We start from the raw sequence: 15,305 nt of genomic DNA, 5'->3' as shown, positions 1-15,305 counted from the left end.
GACAAATGGGATCTCATTAAACTAAAGAGCTTCTGCACAGCAAAAGAAACTACCATCAGAGTGAACAGGCAACCTTCAGAATGGGAGAAAATTTTTGCAATCTACTCATCTGACAAAGGGCTAATATCCAGAACCTACAAAGAACTCAAACAAATTTACAAGAAAAAAACAAACAACCCCATCAAAAAGTGGGCAAAGGATATGAACAGACATTTCTCAAAAGAAGACATTCATACAGCCAACAGACACATGAAAAAATGCTCATCATCACTGGCCATCAGAGAAATGCAAATCAAAACCACAATGAGATACCATCTCACACCAGTTAGAATGGCGATCATTAAAAAGTCAGGAAACAACAGGTGCTGGAGAGGATGTGGAGAAACAGGAACACTTTTACACTGTTGGTGGGATTGTAAACTAGTTCAACCATTATGGAAAACAGTATGGCGATTCCTCAAGGATCTAGAACTAGATGTACCATATGACCCAGCCATCCCATTACTGGGTATATACCCAAAGGATTATAAATCATGCTGCTATAAAGACACATGCACACATATGTTTATTGCAGCACTATTCACAATAGCAAAGACTTGGAATCAACCCAAATGTCCATCAGTGACAGACTGGATTAAGAAAATGTGGCACATATACACCATGGAATACTATGCAGCCATAAAAAAGGATGAGTTTGTGTCCTTTGTAGGGACATGGATGCAGCTGGAAACCATCATTCTTAGCAAACTATCACAAGAACAGAAAACCAAACACCGCATGTTCTCACTCATAGGTGGGAACTGAACAATGAGATCACTTGGACTCGGGAAGGGGAACATCACACACCGGGGCCTATCATGGGGAGGGGGGAGGGGGGAGGGATTGCATTGGGCGTTATACCTGATGTAAATGACAAGTTGATGGGTGCTGATGAGTTGATGGCTGCAGCACACCAACATGGCACAAGTATACATATGTAACAAACCTGCACATTATGCACATGTACCCTAGAACTCAAAGTATAATTAAAAAAAAAAAAAGTACATATATCATAAGCTAATTCTGATGATTTTCATTACATGCAAATCTTTGGATATTCCATCGCTCAATATCTTCATAACATCCACACTTTTAATGAAAAGAGGACAGAAAAACAGAAATAGATGTTTCAATGAAAATTAGCTATCACCATTAATTTTTTGATACTTCTCTTACATGCAACCACATCTTTCCAGCAAATAGCCAATAGTTTAGCAGTGGCACATATAAAATGATTTAGGTAGAATTTTAAAACTGTGTTTTATTTCTTAATGAATTGCAATTATGTCTATTTTTTATCATCTTGACATGGATTTAAATTTACAGTATAAATGCTTAGGAAACAACATTATCTGTCATCTATATTTCTCCTAAAACAACTTTTCAGAAATAAGTGAGACAAAAACCCACATCTATTTAACATAAAAAATGATTTATAGTATAAAATCAGCTATGAAGAGTTATAACCTTGTTAGATTCATATGTTAATGAATTGCTGCAATTTGATTTAGATCTTAAATGTGATATTTTGTTAGCTTTTTTCCTCAATATATTAAATGTCATTCTGATAGAATGATAAATGTGCATATATCTAAAGAAGTTTCAGGTAAATGTGCAGAGAAATACAGAAAAATTGCTTGGCACAGGGAAATGCATTTTCGTCCTTCATTTTAAAAAATGCTTATTTCAGTGGTATTTGATGACACACGGGAATATTAATAGACATGAGCCTTTATGCTCTCAATTTGTAGTTCTCATCTCAGTCAAGAGAAGCTTCAAATTATTTCTAATTTAGGGATATTAGTTGTTCTAAAAAAATGACTTTTTGTGTCAATTCAATTGAGTTGTAAATAGTTTATACCAGAGTGACTACTAAATGTGTAGGTACAAAAGAGAAAAAGAGCAAAACTCAGTTTGGCATGCCATAGCCAGTGAAGGGCATGGTAGAAACAATGAGAAAAGAGAGGAGGGAAGGGCCAGATTAGAAGATTTGTAAGCCATTATAACAATCTGGCATTTTATTGTGCTTATAGTAAAAGGCTATTTTTTTTCTCCTTTTAGTGGTGAACAATTTCATGTAATTCATATGTCAGCAAGATCACCTTAAAAAGATCTGGTGGTCAGCCCTTGGTGGGCAAGAGTGCCTAACTCTGGTAAGATAAGGCCAGAGAAATGAAAAATTGTATCTCTTTCTACACTTTGAAATGTATTTGTCTGAGAAAAAATTAAGAGCCATAGTCAAGACATGCATTCTGTAGATCATCACATGCTCTTTAATTCCCCGTACTTTTTTTAGCCAGCCTGATTTACACATTTTTGTTATTGAAATGGCTATGGATGGCATTTGGGGTTGCAACCCAAATAAATATTCAAATTAGCAAAGACTATACTACTGCTCATAAATTGCATGCATCCAAGCTCTTGACCTCCTCTAGTTTATCTTCTTTTATTATTTAAAAAATAATGTGTGTGGTAAAAAGAGTTAAAATGTACAAAATTTACATCACAGAAAGTCATAATTAGCAATATTAGTATCTTAAGATTATTTTCTGTCATGATTTAGTCCCTCAGTCTCTCTTCAGAAGTATCCCCTACTGACAGACAGGGTCTTATGTATCCTCCAAAAAAGTCTCTTGAATATATGCATATATAATTATATGGAATATATACATTTTCTTTACTTTTAACATGAATAGGACTATAATAGCCTAACTCTATTTCTTTATTTTTACTAAGCAATATATACTTTTGTTCCTATTTTCTTATTTTTCTTTATGGCGCTTAATCACTACATTGCATTATATGACATTCATTATGTGTTTGTTTTTCTGGTTAATGTCTGCTTCTGTCACCACATTTTGAAATCCATAAAGGCAGGAACATTGTCTTGTTCATGGCTGCATCAGTAATGCTTGGAATGTAGTATGAACTCATATATTTGCTGAATGTATGAATGAATGAATCATTTATATTGTCTGCTGTTAGCCTGTATCCTATTCTTCCTAATGGCTACATGGCCTTCCATTCGACAAGTAACAGTAATTCATACAACCATCTTTCAATTGCTAGTTATAAAGGCTATAATGTGGCAATGTATTCTTGTATGTATATCTTACGGTTGTCTGGGCACGGTGGCTCACGCCTGTAATCCCAGCACATTGGGAGGCTGAAGCAGATGGATCACCTGAGGTCAGGAGTTTGAGACCAGACTGACCAACATGATGAAACCCGTCTCTACTGAAAATGCAAAAAATTATCTGGGTGTGGTGGCGTGCACCTGTAGTCCCAGCTACTTGGGAGGCTGAGGCAAGAGAATTACTTGAACCTGGGAAGCAGAGGTTGGCAGTGAGCCAAAATTGCACCACTGCACTCCAGCCTGAGCGACTGAGTGAGACTCCATCTCAAAAAAATCTATCTATCTATCTATCTACCTACCTACCTTGTGTATATGTGAGTGCATTTGTTATATATGCATTTTGCATACATTCAGTCAATAAAATGCTAAAGGAAAATTGATAAATCAAGGTATGTGCGTTTTCAAATTTTGTAGATATGGTCAAATTGTACTGATAAAAAGAGGGAATGATTTAGAATCATAGCAAAATACTTTTCCCATATACTTTTGAATCATCAGTCTGGGGCCTCTGATGCCAGGAATAAACTGAACACATCAGGGAAAACGTTAACAAGATATTTCATCTTTTGGAGATTTGAGTTTCTTATCTAGAAAGTGGGGTGATAATAAAACCTATCCTGAGTGTGATTTCAAAAAGAGGAACTTATTTTGGGGTTAAAAAAATAGCAAATGAAAACCAAAAAACAAAAAAAAACAAAAAAAAACACAACTCCATGTAGTTACTCACCAAATATACTTATATATTAATAATTTAGTCACAATTTTCTCATTGTCATCATTAGAGACTGTACATTTTCTCTCATGGGGAAAATATACTTTTAACATTTTAAAGTTTTCTAACTGGACTTTTACACCAAATATGGCTCACAAGAGATACTTCTAGAATATCCTTTTTTTGTTATTGTTAGACAACATGTTTTAGAAGAAAAAGCACTAGGCAATAATAATAATACAACAAAAAAGCTACTATTTTTGAATAATTATCATAGATGGTTATCATATTAAATGTTTTGCAAATATTTATTTGATACTCATAGTTGTCCTTTTGGGTTGTACATTATTATTTCCATTGTATGAATACAAAATAAAACAAAGCAATGCACAAAAGCTTTAAATAGCTTATCCAAGGCCACAGACCTAGCCTTGAAGTTAAGAACTCTGAGCTCAAGTCCTACATTTGCCCTTGACTTGCTTAGGTGAATTAAGCAATTTAATTTCTGTGTTCATATTTTGTGGTCTCAAAAATGAAGAGGAGAGATTGGATGGTCATATATGTTTCCTTGCAATTCTAATATTTATAAATGTTATCGCTGTAAAAAAAGATGCTAAACTTCATCATGATGGGCCCATTCTATTTTTTATCAATTAGATAATTAACCAGTTTTTCATATGTGACTGAAATCTTTCTCTATTTTATCTAAGCCCATTTCTTTTTATCTGATACTCTACATACAGAACAGTTTTCCACTCAAAAACAATAATTAATTCACTCTTTTTATTCTATTTTTTGAAGAGGCAAAAACTTTATTTAGCCATTTAATACAACCAGATTTCTCCCTTTCAGTATTTAAAAAAATTCTTGGGCATACAATTAAATTCTTCATATTTTTAATGAAAATATAGACTCAAATTAAATCTAAAACTCTAATAACAGTTTCAGCTAGGGAACTAAAGACAGATACCTTTATAAAGATGAGTACCTTTATAAAGACAGAAGGATCTCTTATTCTTTTCAGAGACAGGGTCTCAGTCTGTCACCCAGGCCAGAGTGTAGCACCTCCTGGGATCAGGCTATCCTCCTGCCTCAGCCTCCCAAGTAGCTGCGACTACACACATGCATGACCAGGACCAACTATTTTTAAAAATTCTTTGTAGAGGGGATCTTGCTATGTTTTCCAAGCTGGTCTTGAACTCCTGGCTTCAAGCAATCCTCCCATCTCAGCCTCCCAAAGTGTCGAGTTTACAGGCGTGAGCCACTCTGCCCAGCCCTGATTTCTTAATGCCTTAGTATCATTGTATTTTTAACACTTCCCAGATTCATGTGGATTTTATTATTATATTGCTGATATAGTTTAAGGATGATTTTTAGTTGCCTTTTGCTATTTAAAAAGAATTTCAGTACTTGCAACTAGTTATTGATATTAGTTTCTCTTGCTACCTTATTTTGAAGTTTTGAATATCTGTTTGTATTTTTCCTCATGCAACTTTATTCACTGAACAGGTTTCCCCCCTGTTGCTCAAGTACATTTTATTCTAAAAATAACAACGTGATCAAGAACTTTGATAAATATATTTTACTTCATTTAGACAGTCATTTTCCCTCTGTGCAAAGATTTTATTTTATTTTCATGGGCACATAATAATTGATACATATTTATAGGCTACACAAGATATTTTGTTATATGCAGAGACTGTGTAATGATCAAGTCAGGGAATTTGGGGGTGTCCATCACCTACAGCAGGAGTCCTCAATCTCTGGGTCATGTACTGGTACCTGTCCGTGGCCTGTTACGAACCAGGCCATACAGCAGGAGGTGAGTGGCCAGCGAGCATTAATGCCTGAGCTCCACCTTCTGTCAGATCAGTGGCAGCATTAGATTCTCATAGGAGCGTGAACCCTATTGTGAACCGCGCATGCAAAGGATGTAGGTTGTGTGCTCCTTATGAGAATTTAATGCCTGATGATCAGAGATGGAACAGTTTCATCTTGAAACCACCCCTCAACCCAGTCCGTAGGAAAATTGTTTTCCACAAAACCGGTCTCTGGTGCCAAAAATGTTGGGGACCACTGACCCAGAGCATTTATCATTTCTATCTGTTGGGAACATTTGAAGACTTTTCTTCTAGATATGTGGAAAAATACAATACATTGTCATTAACAATAGGACCCCTAATCTGCTTTTGAACACTAGAACATATTCCTTTTATTTAAGTGTACATTTATGGCCATTAACTAACCTATCTTCATCCCCAACCCCTTCCCAGCCTCTGGTAACCACCATTCCATTCTCTATCTTCATGAGATACACTTTTTTTTTTCAGCTCCTACATATATATGAGTGAGAATGTGCAATATTTGTCTTTTTTGCCTGGATTATTTTACTTAATATAATGACCCCCAGTTCCATGTCGCTGCAAATGAAAGGATTTTATTTTTTATAGTCAAATAGGATTCCGTTGTCTATATATATATATATATATCACATTTTCTTCATTCATTCATCTATTTATGGACACAGGTTGATTTCACATCTTGTCTATTGTGAATAGTGCTGCAATAAACATGGGTATGCAAATATCTCTTCGATGTACTGATTGTCTTTCTTTTGGATATATAACTAGTAGTGGAATTTCTGGATCATACGATACATCTATTTTAATGTTTTGAGGAACCACCATGCTGTTTTTCATGATGGCTTTACTACACTGCATTCCCACCCACAGTGTACTAAAGTTTCCCTTTGTCTGCATCCTCACCTGCATCTATTTTGCTTTTGTCTTGTTTTTGTCTTTTTGATACTAGCCATTCTAACTGATGTGAGATGATATCTCATTGTGGTTTTGATTTGCATTTCCCTGATGATTACTAGTGTTGAGCATTTTTATGTTTGTTGGACATTTATATGTCTTCTTTTGAAAAATGTCTATTCAGTTATTCTGCCCATTTTGAAATCAGATTATTTAATTTTTTTTTTTTTTTGCTATTGAGTTATTTGAGTTCCTTATATATTCTTGGTATTAATCCATTGTCAGATGGAAAGTTTGCAAATATTTTCTCTCATCCTGTAGGTTGTCTTTTCACTCTGCTGATTGTTTCCTTTGCTCTGCAGGTTTTTAGCTTGCTGTAATCCGATTTGTCTGTTTTTGCTTTTGTTGCCTATGCTTTTGAGGTCTTACACAAAAATATATTTGCCCAGACTAATGTCCTGAAGTGTTACACCAATGTTTTCTTCTAATACTTTCAAAGTTTCAGGTCTTACATTTAAGTTTTTAATCAATTTAGAGTTCATTTTTGGTGTGTAGTGAGCGATAGGGATCTAGTTTTATTCCTCTGACTACGAATATTTAGTTTTCCCAGAACCATCTATGACAGAGGCTATCTTTCCCCACTGTATGCTCTTGGCATCTTTATAAAAAATAAGTTGGTTGTAAATGCATGAATTTACGCAGTTATTGATACAGTAATTGAATGAAATTGTCTTATGGTACAAAGTCTTGTCACCCACAAATTATTTCTTTACCCCAAATTATTATTAAACTATTGACAGATGTTCTCTAACGGCCTGCCCCTAGTGTTCTCCTTTCTTAAGAATGATAGAGGCAATATCAAACTTCTTTATCTCGTCACTTAAATTTTTCCCGCCTCGATTTTTTTTTACATATTTCTTTCAGATAGAATTGGAAAACAAAAACTCTTCTTGATTTATTCATGAGGTATCCATTTCAAAGCAAGAAGTTTCTTTATAATACTCTAAATTGAAGGGGATATGCCGTGGAGTCTCAGCTTAGTGCACAATGCTGATGAGAGGACATTGCATCCTGTTCTTAAACTGATTAGCTACAGTGATTCCCAAGAATATTGACCAAAAGGGTCTCATCAGAAACAGAATGTGAAAGTAAACATGAGTTGACATTCTAAGAAGATAAAAAGGTAAAGATAGGTATGAGATTAATGGAGGAAAGTCACAATGTTTGTAATTCAGCTGGCCTACAAAAGATCGGTAATATGAGTGAGTGAGCATTGGGTCACTAAAATGCTAAAAACAAGTCTGCAGAATCATATGTAAGAGCTCATATCTATGTAGATGGATAGCTTGGACTTGATGGCCTATACAGTTGTATATATTTAGTTCACATCAAAGATGTCCTACCATGTAGAACATTATATTAAGTGGAGTCATTTTTGACATACATTCATGATACATGGTTCCATCTACTGTAATAGGATTCACCGTACATTCTGAATGCCCTAAATGCAGCATATTTATGGTTCTGACATTCATTAGGGAAGTTGTATTTGCTATTAGTCTCTGGACTAGTCTCAACCTCTTTTTTATCATCCACCTGTATATTTTACCTATTTGTGCCACTATAAAGCCTACTTTCACTGGGCATAAGCTAGTCTTTGCAATTTAAGCCTGCAACAACTTAATGAGTTTTAATACATATAAAATTCTGCTTTAGTCTTTTCTGATGAAAATAGATGCTGGGATAGGAGCTATAAGTGTCTAACGTATCTCAGATGATGAGATCCTGTGACTCTGATGCTCAGAAAATGGCCCTCCTTCCCATACTGCTTCTTCTTTGTTTCCTAATGACACAGCTGTGCAAATCCTACCTGTGGTCATGTTTGCTGTCACTGCTTCTCTTTTGGTTCCAGACATCGATATCTCTTTGAGGGTAGAGATAATGGCACTGTCTTCTTTGGATACCTCTCACTACTTTCAGTTGGTATTCAATGCAAGGTATTCAATGAAAAATGGTATTCAGTGAAAGGTCATGCAGTTAATGCAAAGAACTCCGATATTCTTAGTCTTGCCACTAGGCGGCGATATTTTGACATGACAGTGAGGTCTCTACTATAGGTGTATCCTAAGTTAAACATAGGCTCTGAGATGAGGATGTATGTTTGATTAATTTAAGAAAATGATCCAAGGGGAGGTAGTGGAAGCCAAGGAACAGTGCAATGTCAGGTGAACACCCCTCAGAGGATAGCTTCAGCGTGATCCTCCTGGGGAACTCTAGAGAGTAAGTTATGTCTGAGTTATCCTTATACCAGGCAAGGGAGTGAACTTTCATACTTCTACACTGTTCAGTCATTGGTTAAAGGCCACACTGGGAGGGATGAGCATATCAACTCTCAGATGTCCCAGATGCTTTACAATCTCTTCACCTGTGGGCAAAAGCCCCTTCAGCAGCTTGAGGACTAAAGAGCTGTACATTAGTACTGATGCTTGGAAGGGAAAGGGAAGTAAATGGTACAAAAAGGGATTTGAAAGGATCTTGCAGGAGCATGAACATTAACAGCCACAAGGTAGCTAATACAATGACTATTAGAAAGGGCTTTGTTACTACTGTGTATGTTGATGAAAGTACAACTTAAATAAAGCTTTAAGAAGTGTATAGAAGCCTAATTTGGAAGGTGAAACTAAAACTAAAGTCATGGTGAGCAAATACTATTCACTTCCCATATCTTGTTCAATGATGGTTCAAATCCCACAGCCACCATACCCCTCTTCATGCCACTTGAATGAATAATATGAAGCAGAATGGTGAAGAGCAGAGACTGACAGTGGGAAGGGTGTTTGAAGCTCTCAACAGTGACCACTGGTAAATCAGCACAGATAAAGCCAATTATTTTTCCTTTTGTTTCATGTCATAAAAAGAAAGATTTGCCAGTAAGAAACTGAAATTTAGATTAGGAATGCTCAAAGCTAGGAGGACAAAACTTTATAGAAGTACTCAACGTTCAGCTACTAATTAGTCCTTTTTGAAGACACTAGTTTCAAAGAAGCCTAGTATGTGTTTATAATGATCTCTGGACAAACTGTTACATGTTTATGTGAAGTGTGGCTGGGTATCATTGTAACAGTTGCCAGCTACTGCTTGTTTGTGAGGACTAAAGTTTTAAAGGATTATTCAAATAGAGCAGTGACCCAACTCAGAACCTCCAATTCAATATCTTGTGGCTCTAACAGGAACTATTAAATGTGTCAGAAAGACAAAGAGTCAATATAAAGCACATAAAACTTTACAGGATTTTTTTTTCTTGAGAAATACAGTCTTCTTCCTTTAAATAAAGGACTCTGGGAAGACTCTTGGCAGCTTAAACAACATATAAAAATACTCATTTTGCCAACATCATGAACTTGCATTGACTTGAATCACAATGACCCATAATCTTTTGTCATATGGAAATTTAATCTCTATTAATCTACAACTACAAACAATATAATTCCATTACATAAATGAAATTTACTGACAAATGTGAGGTGTTTACTCATTAAATAGACAGAAGAGTTTTATCAAGAAGGTCTAAACCAGATAAAATAAATTACTCTAAAGTAAAAGGGAATAATATGTCATTATTGGATACTCTTTAAAAAACAAATTATTGTATTTTGTTTTATCGTATATCCTTTACAATATTTGTGTTTCCTTCCTTAATTTCATAAGAAATTCCTACCTTCAGAGACCATTCTTAAAATTCATTTACTAAATACATCATCAATTTAACCTTAAAAAACGATTTTACGTGTCTGGAGAGTCTCATTTTAAAATTAAAACCAGCTGGGCACAGTAGTTCATGACTGTAATCCCAACACTTTGGGAGGACGAGGCAGGAGGATCACTGGATGTCAGAAATTTGAGGCCAGCCTGAGCAATATAGTAAGCCCCTCTCTCTACAAAAAATGAAATAAATTAGTTTGGCCTGGAGGTGCGTGCCTGTAGTCCCAGCTACTTGGGAGGCTGAGGTAGGAGGATTGTTCAAGCCCAGGGGTATAAGGCTGCAGTGAGCTATGATCACACTACTGCACTCCAGACTGGGTGACAGAGTGAGACCTTGTCTCAAAAAACACCACCACCACCAACAAAAAACCAAGAAACACGACTCCATTTTATTTTCATATTCTGTGACTGCAAATAATTCTCTGAATTTCTACAACATGTTAATCATATAATAAAATTAATTTTTGTAGCGTAAAAATAGGCTCTGGGAATTTGGGGTTAGAAAATATGTAGTATCTGAGCAATCACATAGTTTAGATCACTTATAATAAGAAATCTGGGGTCCAGAAAGATTCAGAGAGTAAATGCTTAAAATGTTGACTATTTCTGAAAATTATTTTAATAGCAAATTGTTCACAGAATTGATATATTACTTCAGCTACGACAATATAATTTTAATCCAATCACATAAGGTAAATATAGAGCTCTTAAATAAAATGTATTACTACTGACTGATATATTTTATGTAATGGAATATACAATAAATGATTGACTTGACTGAAATAGATGTACTGTATATTTTTGTTGCTTTAGTTTGTTTTAATTAGTGAGATAACACTTTAGAGTGGACTTCCCAAAGAACATGAATTACATTTAGGGCAGTGCAGCTCTAATGACCTGGTTACTTTGTCACCCATTCGAGAGAAGAGACCTAATATCTCACAATCTAGAGATACAATATTACATCAGACCTATTCCCTGTCTCTACTTCTACTTATTGTTTCTACTTTTGCCACCACTTTACCCTCTTTCTACACTTAACTTTATTGTACAGTCTATAATGACTCAGGGTGTCTGCTTACTTAACATGTGGTGTGTTTGTGTGTATTTAATTTCTACCTTTGCCTTTGCTATAAACTGCTGTGTCAAGCCCAAACTTACACAGAAGACTTGATTGCTTCTTTTATTCACTGCTGAGTAAAAGGCTTCTCCATTAGCCCAGCTCAAAGGCATGAGCCAACCTATAGATATCTACCTCTAAAACAGTACTCCACCTTTGTTCAGTAATCATTGGCCAGAGAACCTCTTGATTTTTCTCTAGCATTATCTTCAGTCCAACCTTCAGCAAAGTTATCTCTGAATGACTTCATCTCCCCAGAGTGTGCTTCTAACTGAACAAGAATGCAGATTTAACCTTCTGGATCCAGCTATCTAATCACCTAAAACTGACTAAATCAAGTTTCTTTTCACAGACAAAGAGTTTTCAAACGTATCAAGATCTCAAATGTATCTCCACTTGCTTGGCAATGCCTGAAATTCCTGTATTACAGGACACAGCTTTTCAAATAACAATTGAAAGTATTAAAGTGCCAATTCTTGGCTGAGGTAATGCAAGGAGGTCAATTAGTCAGTCGTTCAACTATTCTAAAGGCTTGAGTTTCGATACTTTCCAGTTTAAGAGAAAAATCGGACACTGGCATTGGATGGGCAAACAAAAAAATAGGGATAGGGACAGATAACCTGTGAAGTATAGAAAAAAATGTAGAAAGGGAAGGCCAAGCCTCAGCGAATACAATTTTCAGTACTTAAGATATTTTTTAAAATTATTATTCTTTACTTCTAACTTTGTGCAAAAGGAGAGAAGTGATTTACAGAGTGTTTTTATTGTTTTTTCTCATACACATTCATACTCATGCTTACTTTAACAATGCTATTATGATCCTGCATGACTGCCAACAGTGGTTGACATGCTTTATGAAGTCTTTTTTTTCTAACTCAACTGCATTGTAGAACGGTTTTATTACCTTGGGACTTGCAGGGCAGGAGCAAACTTTCACAATCCTGCCATAGAGATATGACAACTCTTAGGCTCTGTGCCACTGTTTAGTCCATAGGGACCCTAACAAACTCACATTCTTATAGGTCATTCTGATGAACCTCTAAAGTGATGAATTTTTGCTATAGGATCTAGGAAGAAAGAAAGAAATGGCACCCTAAATGTTTGACTGTCGTGCCAGGGATGGATAGAGAGATAGTTTTTTTTACTACCCCAGAAATTTTTTCTGGAGTCTTGTTCATCTGATACAAGATAAAGGATATATTTACACATCTTGATTTCCACTTAACATTCTTGGGGTACCCCTTGAGGTATTTGAGAAATGTGTCATTTAATGTTGTTCTAGCTAGATCTATTTGCTGGATAAAGCAAGAGCCTGTTCATTTTAGTGGGGCTCAGAGCAAAGAATGCCTCTCTAGCTGGTCTAAGGTACAGGACAAATATCTTTGCCAACTGATCCTTATAAAACAGCATATGCTGTGTTGCTTGAAGTGTCAGAGGCAGGTGGCAATGTGCAATCAAGCCTACTGTAAACCGTGAAAGAAGAATAGCGGATGAGGACCCAAGACTTCTGTAGCAAAGTCAGGCCTGCTTTACCAAGTTTATTTTCTTCTTGAGAAGGAGCTCTGGATCAGCTCACAGAGGTTGAATCTTAGGCCCGGGGAACAATGTCCCGGGATATCTGACCCCAGCTGCTTGTCATGAGCTGGATACAATCTATTTCTCCTAGCCGTAAAATGTGCTATACTCAGAAGCTCTTAAATATCAAGTGAAAACAGCACTGAGCCCAAGCAGGTTCTAAAGGCATTAGTAATTTGCATAGGCAGATAGCTCATACATCCAGAGTGCCTTACTCCTGCCAAATTACTTCCCCTTCTTCAAACCACATCTGTGGCTTGATGGGTAATTTCCTATGACAAATTAAATAGAGGGAAAAAAAAAGCTCAAACTGGAATTACAGAGAGCTTTGCCTTACAGCAAAAATGAACTACTATAGCATTACAGTCCCAAGGAGGACTCTTCAAGATAAATGAGAAATAGAATCCTTCCACCAAGAGGGATTCGAGTAGCAAGGAACACTACTGATCTTTGGCTCCTAGAAATATTCACTCCCTTTAACTTATCTGACACTTTTCTCCTTTCTCTTTTTGTCTTCCTCTCACATTTCTAGCCATCCCATCCCTGTCCTTTCTGAAGACCAGTCCTCCTCCCCATAGCCATTATTGAGTTCATCAGCTTTAGTTCTAAATTCTCTTTTCCTTCCATCATACATTTCCATCCACATACATTCAAACTAGACAATTTTACATGACTTCACTTGTCATAAACACAATGATGACACTTTCATTTATATCTTTAGCCTAGGACTCTGAGCTCCAGATCTACATACATTTTCCATTATGGAAAAATACATATAACATAAAATTTACCATTTTCACCACTTTGAAGCATATAGTTCAGTGGAATTAAGCACATTTACATTGTTGTGCAACCATCAGCAACATCCATCTCCAGCACTTTAAAAAATCTTCCCAAATTGAAACTCCATACCCATGAAATAACGCCCTTCCAGCCCCTGACAACCACCATCCTACTTTCTGCCTCTACACATTTGCCTGTTCTAGGTTCCTCCGATAAGTGGAATCATACAATATTTGCTCTTTAGTGTCTAGCTTATTTCACAAAGCACAATGTTTTTAAGGTTCTTCCATGTTGTTTCCATGTTGTAGCAAGAATCAGAATCTTATTCCTTTTTAAGGATGGATAATATTCAATTCTATATATACCACATTTTGTTTATCCATTTATCTGTTGATAGACATTTTTGTTGTTTCCACCTTTTTGGCTACTGCGAATAATGCTGCTGTGAGCATTAGTATACAATTATATGTTTGAGTCCCTGCTTTCAATTCCTTTGGTTATATATTCAGAAGTGAAATTTCTGGATCATATGGTAATTCTATGTTTAATTTTTTCAGGAACTTCCATATCATATACTTTTGATATATTTACATGCCCCTTATATTTGAAAGTGACATAGACACTTCAAAATAAAATAAAATAAAATAAAATATTTTGTCTTTCCTCTAAAACATAGTCTTTCATTAGTGTTCTCTTGGAGAATGGCACTGCCAAGCAGGCAGATAAGCAAACCAGAAAATAAGAAGTCACCTTTGATATAACCCTCTTTCTCACCTTTCATATCATCATCTTGCCAGTTTTAGCTCTGAAATATTTTTGGATTTATTTATTTCTATCTCTATCATCATTTGTCTAGAAATAAATCTCATTATGGTTCATCTGATTATTTTAACAACCTCCTAACAGATTTATCTACATTTACTCTTACCTCCTTATTAGCACTGCTCCACAGTATGGTCAGAAAGTTCACATGTGATATGATTTTCTTCAGTTAAGAAAACACATCTGCAACAGCAGCAACAGTTAGAGTCAGTGTCTCATTAAGGTTATGGTAATCTACTGTTCTTCAAGTCCAGTAAATATTCTGTTACCCACCTGCTGAAAATGTTCAATAGTTTAATAATGTTAGGATAAAGAGCACGATTCTTAATCTGGCCTGCAAAGTCCTGCATGATATGGCCTCCACTTTTTCCGCTTTTCCTACTTTTCCTAAGCTTTATTTCTCACAAACCCCTGCCTCATTTTCTGATCTCCCATCATACTAAGCTTCCTTGGGTTTTCAATTAATTATTTCCTACTTCAAACAGGACCGCAGTGAACAATATTCTCTCCAACTGGGAAACTATCCTCCATTCCTCATCACCACATGGAAGCTATCCTTTACTTCTAAGATCAGGTGAAACTCCTCTCACAGGCTCTCAA

The 15,305-nt window shown here is 35.8% G+C and overlaps 1 protein-coding gene across 6 annotated transcripts in view; it reads right to left on the bottom strand.

Moving 5' to 3' along the window:
* Positions 1 to 15,305, bottom strand: part of DCAF8L2 (DDB1 and CUL4 associated factor 8 like 2) — a 171,952-nt gene that overhangs the window by 59,444 nt on the left and 97,203 nt on the right. For 3 of the 6 annotated variants that reach the window (XM_077987680.1, XM_028841748.2, XM_028841749.2), the window contains one exon: positions 14,812 to 14,888. The exons of the other annotated variants lie outside the window; for them this stretch is intronic. The gene's annotated coding sequence lies outside the window, so the exon portion shown is untranslated. The remainder of the gene's footprint in view (positions 1 to 14,811; positions 14,889 to 15,305) is intronic. 6 annotated transcript variants of the gene reach the window in all.

Source organism: Macaca mulatta, chromosome X (assembly GCF_049350105.2).
Source record: "Macaca mulatta isolate MMU2019108-1 chromosome X, T2T-MMU8v2.0, whole genome shotgun sequence".
Classification (NCBI taxonomy): domain Eukaryota; kingdom Metazoa; phylum Chordata; class Mammalia; order Primates; family Cercopithecidae; genus Macaca; species Macaca mulatta.
Note: the sequence above shows the minus strand (reverse complement) of the source record. Positions and strands in the feature narration are given on the sequence as shown.